Here is an 8,214-nt window from a genome sequence, read left to right on the forward strand (position 1 = left end):
AAACCCTCTCCTAAAAGTTGGGTAACAAAATAATATCTATCTAAATCATCAACCTCTTTTACAAATTTCAAATCCCTGATTTTCTGCCTTTTATTTCGAGTTGGAAAAGGTCCTGGTCAATTTGAACATCAGAAGATTCGGAGGTCCTTAGTCTTGGGCAAGACTAACTCCATTTTCGCTTCAGCTCCTTTAATTCAGCACCAAATTCCTTTCTGGTCTAAAGTTTCTCTAATTAAGCCCAATTTTGCTCCTTTTAATCATTTGAGTCCTGTGGAGGCAAATCAAACCAAAACAAGCAATAATACCCAGAATAACACCAAATTAATTAAATAACCTAGCACTAAAGTGGACATTTGAACGTTGAATTGGAGACTTATCAATGAGTCTGAGGAGGTCTATTCTGACTCTGATGTTGAGGATGGAGAACAGGATGACCCGTTATGTCCTGTGATTCGGCTTTCCTCGGCGGATAAACGCGCCCTCAGATCTAAATGGAAGTTAGCTTTAATAGTTACTGTGCTTGGCAAAAGGATTAGTTTTAATTATTTCGCTCAGAGAATCCAGGCGCAGTGGGCTAAAAAAGGGAAAGTCACCATTACTGACTTAGAGAATGATTATTATGTTATCAAATTTACTAGGGCGGAGGACTTTAATGCTGTTATTAATGGTGGCCCTTATATTATCTCTAATCATGTTCTGGCATTAAGGCCATAGGTCCCTAATTTTAATCCTCATGACTGTTCAGTTAATAGGATTCTAATTTGGGTAAGATTCCTGGGTTTACCTATTGAATACTATAATGAAAGCTTTCTTAATAAAGTTGGTGATCTTGTTGGGAAAGTTCACCATGTGGATAAAACCACCATTGGGGCAGTGAGAGGTAAGTTTGCCAGGGTTTGTATTGATATCGATCTAGCTAAGCCTCTTTTGTCTAAATTCTGTGTTCAGAATACAGTTTACTATATTGAATATGAAGGCATTCATAATATTTGCTATGAGTGTGGTATGTTTGGCCATACTTATAAAGGGTGTCCAAAGAAAGAGAAGCTGGTTGAAGAGGTTATGATGGCTGATAAAGAAAGAGAAGAGGGGATTCAAGGTGAAGGGAGGAACTTTGGCCCCTGGATGCTGGCTAAGAGGTCGGTTAGACGAAGGACTCGGGCAACTGTTGGTTCTAGTGATGTAACGACCCTCGGTTTAGGATCTAGATTTGGGGTACTGTGTATTGAAGATGCTCATGAATCTGACCACTCAAACGAGCATATGGAGTTAAGCATGCCAGGGTTAGAATCTGTTAAGCCGGTGGCCAATAAAGTAGAGACTATTAACCCTCTGTTTGAGTCCAAAGTTATTGCCTTGGGTAGCTCCCAGAATCATGCCCCATTTGGGAAAAAGAAGCACAACGAGGTTAGTATCCCGAAAACCTTTGTTGATAATTCTAATGGAAAGGCTATGGGGGCCAATAAAATGAATATGAAAAAACCTAAGGGTAATCTGAAAAATAACCATAGCTCTTTGGAGGTTTGGGATAAAAGGGGACCTGCTGGTACCTCTTCAAGGCTCTCAGGAGCCCCGAATAAGTACATGGTTTAGGGTGTTGGGCTTGTGGTCAGTAGTCTGCCTTTTTGATGGAATTTTTTGTATGGAATGTTAGAGGTGCGGCTAGTAAGGCTACCCGTATCCATGTTAAAGATTTAATTAAACAATTTAACCTTTCTTGTTTTGTTTTGTTGGAAACCAAGATCAGTGGTAGTAAAGCAGATGAGGTTGATAACACTAGTGACACTTTCGATCGGATCACGTCCCTGAGAGGCGCCGTTGGGATCGACCGGGGACACTCCGATGCCAAAGTCAGTAACGAATATGGAGAATAAACTGAATGGACAAAGCTTAGCGAAGAGTAAGTATGAGTGAATGTACCTTGATAGCCTAGACGTAGGCTATTTATAGTAGATGGATTTGTAACTTCTAGGTAACTAGAGAGTCTCCATTAATGCTCATTTAATGGCGGTTACAAGTTACTCTTAACCTGGCGGGTTAAGACTATTAATGATTCATTTAATGATCATTATGGCCGAGTTGACGGTTAGCCGTTACTTAAGTAAATGGAGAGATTCGCCTTAGAGATCCGCCAGCGGATCTCTTAGAGCTAACCCAGGGGGATCCGCCGGGCGGCTTCCTATGCCACATGGCATACTTGAGGCGATTATCTCTTTTGGTCCTTGCGATAATATCCCGATGTTATCAGAAGCCCCCCCAAAATGCCTTTACAAGAGAGTGTAAAGACCTTGCGTCCAAGGATCATTTTAACTCTATTGGTGACCATGATCTGCCAAGTGGCGGATCTGTTGTGATTGTGAGGAGCGTTGGATGCCCCCTTTTTATGACTGGAATATTGATATTGCAGTAGTGAATCATAAAAAAGAAAATGGATAATAAAACCAACAATCTTTATTAATGGAAGAAACACCTTATTACAGGAAATAGGTCTTTGCAAATGAGCCTCATTAAAACCTTTAACAAGAAAAACCTCGTGGGAAAAAGCTTGTTAAAGAAAAAAGAGTACTCAAGACCATAGGTGTATTTCATTCTCTGACCCAAGTGTTTATGTCGGCTCGAGAGATTCGCCATGTGTGGTAATGTATTGTCCTCTGCATCATCCTCATCCACTGCTATTGTGGTGCATTCCTCTTCTGTTTCCTTTTTAGATTGAGGGCGAATCATTAAAGAAGCCGAATAAGTTTCTTGAGCCACTTTTTGGCAACCTCTAACCATCACTCCCCCCTTGACCGTAGGAATGTAAAGTGTTAGATGGCGAATAGAGATAAGGGGTGCAACTTCGGAGATAAATGGTCGTCCGAGGATAATATTGTAGGCCAATTGTCTATCTAGGACTGAGAACTCCAGATCTCCTTTCCAAACTTGATCATCCCCAGCAAGTTCGCACTCCAAAATAACTTGGCCTTTCGTTTGAATGGTATGACCAGTGACTCCCAGAATATCGACCATAGTTGGTTCCACTTGGACAGGATCAACTTTGAGTTTGATGAATGCTTCTCGAGTGATGACGTTACATGAACTTCCCGTATCAATCATCACTCGCCTAATTTCCCAGCCTTCAACTATCATTGTGACGACCAGTGCATCCGCATGGGGTGCAATCTCCAGACCTGCGTCTGAGAAAGGGCGATTTAACGATATCCTATCAAGGTTGATCATTTTTACCTTTTTTGATGCTGGCTGATAACCAGGTCCGCCAGCTATGACATTAATAGTGCCCTTTCCTTTCTTCTTTGAATCCTCCTTGGATCTATCATCGTCTTTTCCTTCCGTTTGGATGAACCGATCCAATTTACCTCTTTCAATGAGTCGTTCAATTTCTCGAGCTAACTCCCAGCAAGCATCCGTATCATGGCCATTTTTCCTGTGATATTTGCAATAATTTTTAGGATCCTTGCCTTTATTGGTATACTCCCCCCCTTTTGGCTCGGGGTATGAAATGCTCCGTTTGTGCTGGCTGTTCTCGATCCACATAAGAACCTCACTTTTAGAAGCATTAAGAGGTGTGAAGGAAGTGACAAATGTTGATTTGTTCCTGGAATCTCTTCGTTTGTTTCGAGGAGAATCCTGACGTTTGTCTCTGTCCCGATCTCGGTCTCGGGAGCGGGATTCGCCCCGATCCTTCTTTGGCGATGATGGTGAGCCTCGGCGAATATCATCTACCTCTATAAAATCTTTGCAATGTTCCATTAACTCCGCCATGCTGGTTGGTTTCTTGCGGATGAGGTCTTCTTGCAAACTTTTACAAGTAGTGTTTCTCACAAAGCATTCCACAGCTACGGAGATATCTACGTCAACAATCTGTATACACAATTGATTAAAAGTGTCTACATAGTCTCGGAGGGATTCATTCGCCTTTTGTTTTAACTCAAAAAGCTTTCCAGATTTCACCACTGCAGGAATGCAACCGGCGAATTTAGCACAAAATTCCCTGCTCAATTGATCGAAGCTGTTTATTGAGCCTGGAGGTAGGGATTGAAACCACAAATAAGCCGGGCCTCCTAACGTGGTGATAAACATTTTGCAAAGCACAAGTTCAGTGGCTCGATTGAGTCTGGCCATGATTCTGTATTTTCGAACATGAGCCTCCGGGTTGTCTTTACCTGTATAAATTGCCAGATTAGGGATTTTAAACGCTCTTTCGGTTTCCTCTGCTTCAATCCAAGCCGCAAAAGGCGAATCCCTGTTGGTGAATGGATTATGCCTAGCATTTTCTTTATTCATTTGAAGCACTAGGGCTCTGACTCTGTCATCAAAATTCTCCGGCTCCGCCCTGGGACGATCTCTTCGTGGCGATCTGCTCGGAGAAGATGAAGAACTCGATTCGGACGATGAATCCGATGGCGAATGTCCTCCTCGCCCGCCTCCCCTTCCTCCTCCATTGCCTCCTCCCCCACTTCCTTTGTTTGGAGGATTCAGCTCGTTTCCTCCTTGTTGACCTCCTGTCAGAGTGTGTCCAATAGTTCCCGAAGATGGATGGGGTGGCGGTCCTCCTAAATGAGACGTTTTTTCCAGTCTCCTACTCCTTTTACGACCAGTAGATGGAGGAGATCTGCCACGACGTGAAGATTTTGTTCGCCGGGGCGAAGGAGATCTTGGCTGCTTATCTTTGTTCTTTCTGTGCTTTTTGCGAATGGGCTCTTTAAATCCCCCAAGGGACGAATTCGTCCGTGGTCGTCTGGGTACATTCGGCCCATCAAGGTTAAACCTTGGAACTTCTGATCCGCCAGGGGGAACCACGTCATTCCTGCGGCTTCCTTCACCAGGAAACAGTTCCCTCATAACTGGTCGTGATCCACTTGGCGCCATGGTAGTTACCGTAGAGTCAACGTTATGAGCTTCAAGGAATGAAGAGCTACGAGCCCCTGGTCCCAGACCAAAGTTTAACGGAGGTAGAGACGAGACCACTGACGTAGAAACCGTACTACTATGAGGAATAGTCATGAACGCTCGAAGGCGGTTTCCAATTTCAATCCCATATCGCGCCTCGATATCCAGAGCGCACATATCAAGGAAGGATGCTGGGGGCATATTTCCATCGATATTCATTGTGGGAGCGGTCGTACTCGTGTGCCCAGCACTGGATGGTGTGATTACTGGCGACTCGATCCCTGAGGAGGGATTTAGTATTTCATCATTCATGATGTTTCAATGTGACCGAAAAATCCTTTATTGGGTTAAGGATTCCACGTTCACCGCACCAATTGATAACACTAGTGAAACTTCCGATCGGATCACATCCCTGAGAGGCACCGTTGGGATCGGCCGGGGACACTCCGATGCCAAAGTCAGTAACGAATATGGAGAATAAACTGAATGGACAAAGCTTAGCGAAGAGTAAGTATGAGTGAATGTACCTTGATAGCCTAGACGTAGGCTATTTATAGTAGATGGATTTGTAACTTCTAGGTAACTAGAGAGTCTCCATTAATGCTCATTTAATGGCGGTTACAAGTTACTCTTAACCTGGCGGGTTAAGACTATTAATGATTCATTTAATGATCATTATGGCCGAGTTGACGGTTAGCCGTTACTTAAGTAAATGGAGAGATTCGCCTTAGAGATCCGCCAGCGGATCTCTTAGAGCTAACCCAGGGGGATCCGCCGGGCGGCTTCCTATGCCACATGGCATACTTGAGACGATTATCTCTTTTGGTCCTTGCGATAATATCCCGATGTTATCAGAGGTGGTTAGAAATTTTAGAAATTGGAATTGTGTCAGATCGGGGGCTACTGGCCGGGCTGGGGGGATTTGGCTATTCTGGAAGCCAGATCGTGTTCAGATTGACATTGTTAGTATGGATAAACAATTTATTCACAGTAAGGTTACTTATCCTGGTAATAAACACTTCTTTATCACCTTTGTTTATGTTGATTCTATCATGGCCAATCGTAAAAAGTTGTGGGAGGTCTTGTATACTATGAGTACGAGCATTTTGGATGCTTGGTTTGTGACTGGGGATTTTAATGATATTGCCCTTATGAGTGATCAAAAAGGGGGTGGGAACCACTATGTGAACCGATGTCTTAACCATAAGCAGAATATGGATCTGTGTGGGCTTTCTGATCTGGGAGCTGTTGGTCATAGATTTACTTGGAAACGTAATAGTGTTTTTGTTCGTTTGGACAAAGTTTATGCGAATATTGTGGCCATCTATAGATTTCCCGACGTGAATGTGTTGAATCTCCCTTTTCGTCACTCTGATCACTGTCCTATTTTAGTTAAGTTGGTTAAAAGTCATCGGCCTAAAGGGGACATACCTTTTAGGTACCAGGTGGCCTGGGAATCTCACCCTGAGTTTAGAAACTTTGTTCAAGACAATTGGCAACCCCACTCCAATGTTCTCCTTGCTGTTGAGGGGTTTAGAAGGAATGTGGTGGGATAGAATAAAAACATCGTTGGCCACATTATCAGAAGAAAAAATAAGCTTTTAAGCAGAATCGAAGGCATTCATCGCAATTTGGAGATTAGATTTGATCATAGTCTGAATGGTCTTCTTAGATCTCTCCAGAATGGATTGGAAGCTGTGCTGAGGCAGGAAAAGCTACTTTGGTTTCAGAAATCTAGAAAGGCTTGGATTAAAGATGGAGATCGCAATACCAGGTTTTTCCACCTTTCTACTATTATTAGAAGGTAGAGGAATCGGATCGATGTTATCAAAGATTCAAATGGAGATTGGGTCTATGAGGATGAGGACATTCGTCGCTTGGCCCTTAATTTTTATAAAGACTTATTTAAAGAGGAGAGTGTGGATCTGGATAAAGCCCAGTCTAGGACTTCTTTTCCTAGGTTGGATGAGGAAACGATTCGGGAAGCTTTCCATCCTATTGACCAGAAAGAGATTGATCTGGTCTTCTCGAGTATTGGTGCTACCAAAGCTCCTGGGATTGATGGTATTCCTGCCAGTTTTTATCATAAACATTGGGATACTATGAAGGAAGGTATTTACAGTTTTGTTAAAGGAGTTTTCAATGGTTCCAACGATATTAGGCTTGTGAATAAAACTCTTCTGGTCTTGATTCCAAAAGTTGAGAAACCATCCTCCTTTTTACAAATGAGGCCTATTAGTATTTGTAATGTGTTGTACAAAGCTATTACTAAAATTGTGGCTAATAGACTCCGGTGTATTCTTTCTGAGATTATTAGCCAGAATCAAGGCAGTTTTGTTCCTGGCAGACAGATAATGGATAATGTTGTTATTGCCCAGGAGATGGTTCACTCCATGAAAATTAAAAAGGGTAGGAGAGGTATTGTGGCTCTGACGCTGGACCTGGAAAAAGCTTATGACCGCTTAAACTGGAGCTTTCTTCTGGATAGTCTGAAAAGAGCTGGTATCCCGGATAATTGGAGGTGATTGATCAAGGTTTGCATTTCTTCTCCTGTTTTTCAGGTTTTGATCAATGGAGATATGTCGGAGGAGTTTACTCCTTCCAGGGGGATCCGTCAAGGGGACCCTATGAGCCCTTTCTTATTTGTTATTGCTATGGAAAGATTGTCTCACCTTATCCAAGAGGCCGTGGACAAGGGGATTTTTCATCCAGTTTCCATCAACAAATTCTGTCCTTCGATTACTCATTTGTTCTTCGCAGATGATGTTATGATCTTTGTGGAAGGGAATGAGGAGCAAATTGGTGTGGTTATGGATATCCTTAACTGTTTATGTGCCGCTTCTGGCCAGAAGATCAATATCCAAAAATCCCGGATGTTGTGCTCTAAAAACATGAGTAAGGGTGTCTGCAAAAGACTAAGTGAAATATCTGGTATTCCTCTGACTAATTCTTTGGGCAAATATCTGGGGGTTCCCCTCCATAGCGACAGAGTCTCCAAAGCCTCATTTAAAGAGACTCTGGACAAAACTAATGGTAAGTGTGTCAGTTGGAAAGCTAAAACTCTTTCTCTTGCGGGTCGTCTTACCTTGATTCAGTCCGTCAATTGTGTGGCTCCTAATCATATTATGCAAGCTTGTAGATTGCCTGAGCCTGTTCTTAATGATCTTGATAAAATCAATCAGCGTTTCCTTTGGGGGGACTCTGCGGAGGGGAGAAAGATCCACCTTGTTCCTTGGAAGGAGGTTTGTCAACCTAAAAACATAGGAGGCCTGGGGATAATCCAAGGACAATAACAAAGTTTTATTAATGAAGCTTCTGTGGAGA

This window comes from Euphorbia lathyris, chromosome 2 (genome assembly GCF_963576675.1).
Source record: "Euphorbia lathyris chromosome 2, ddEupLath1.1, whole genome shotgun sequence".
In the NCBI taxonomy this organism is placed as follows: domain Eukaryota; kingdom Viridiplantae; phylum Streptophyta; class Magnoliopsida; order Malpighiales; family Euphorbiaceae; genus Euphorbia; species Euphorbia lathyris.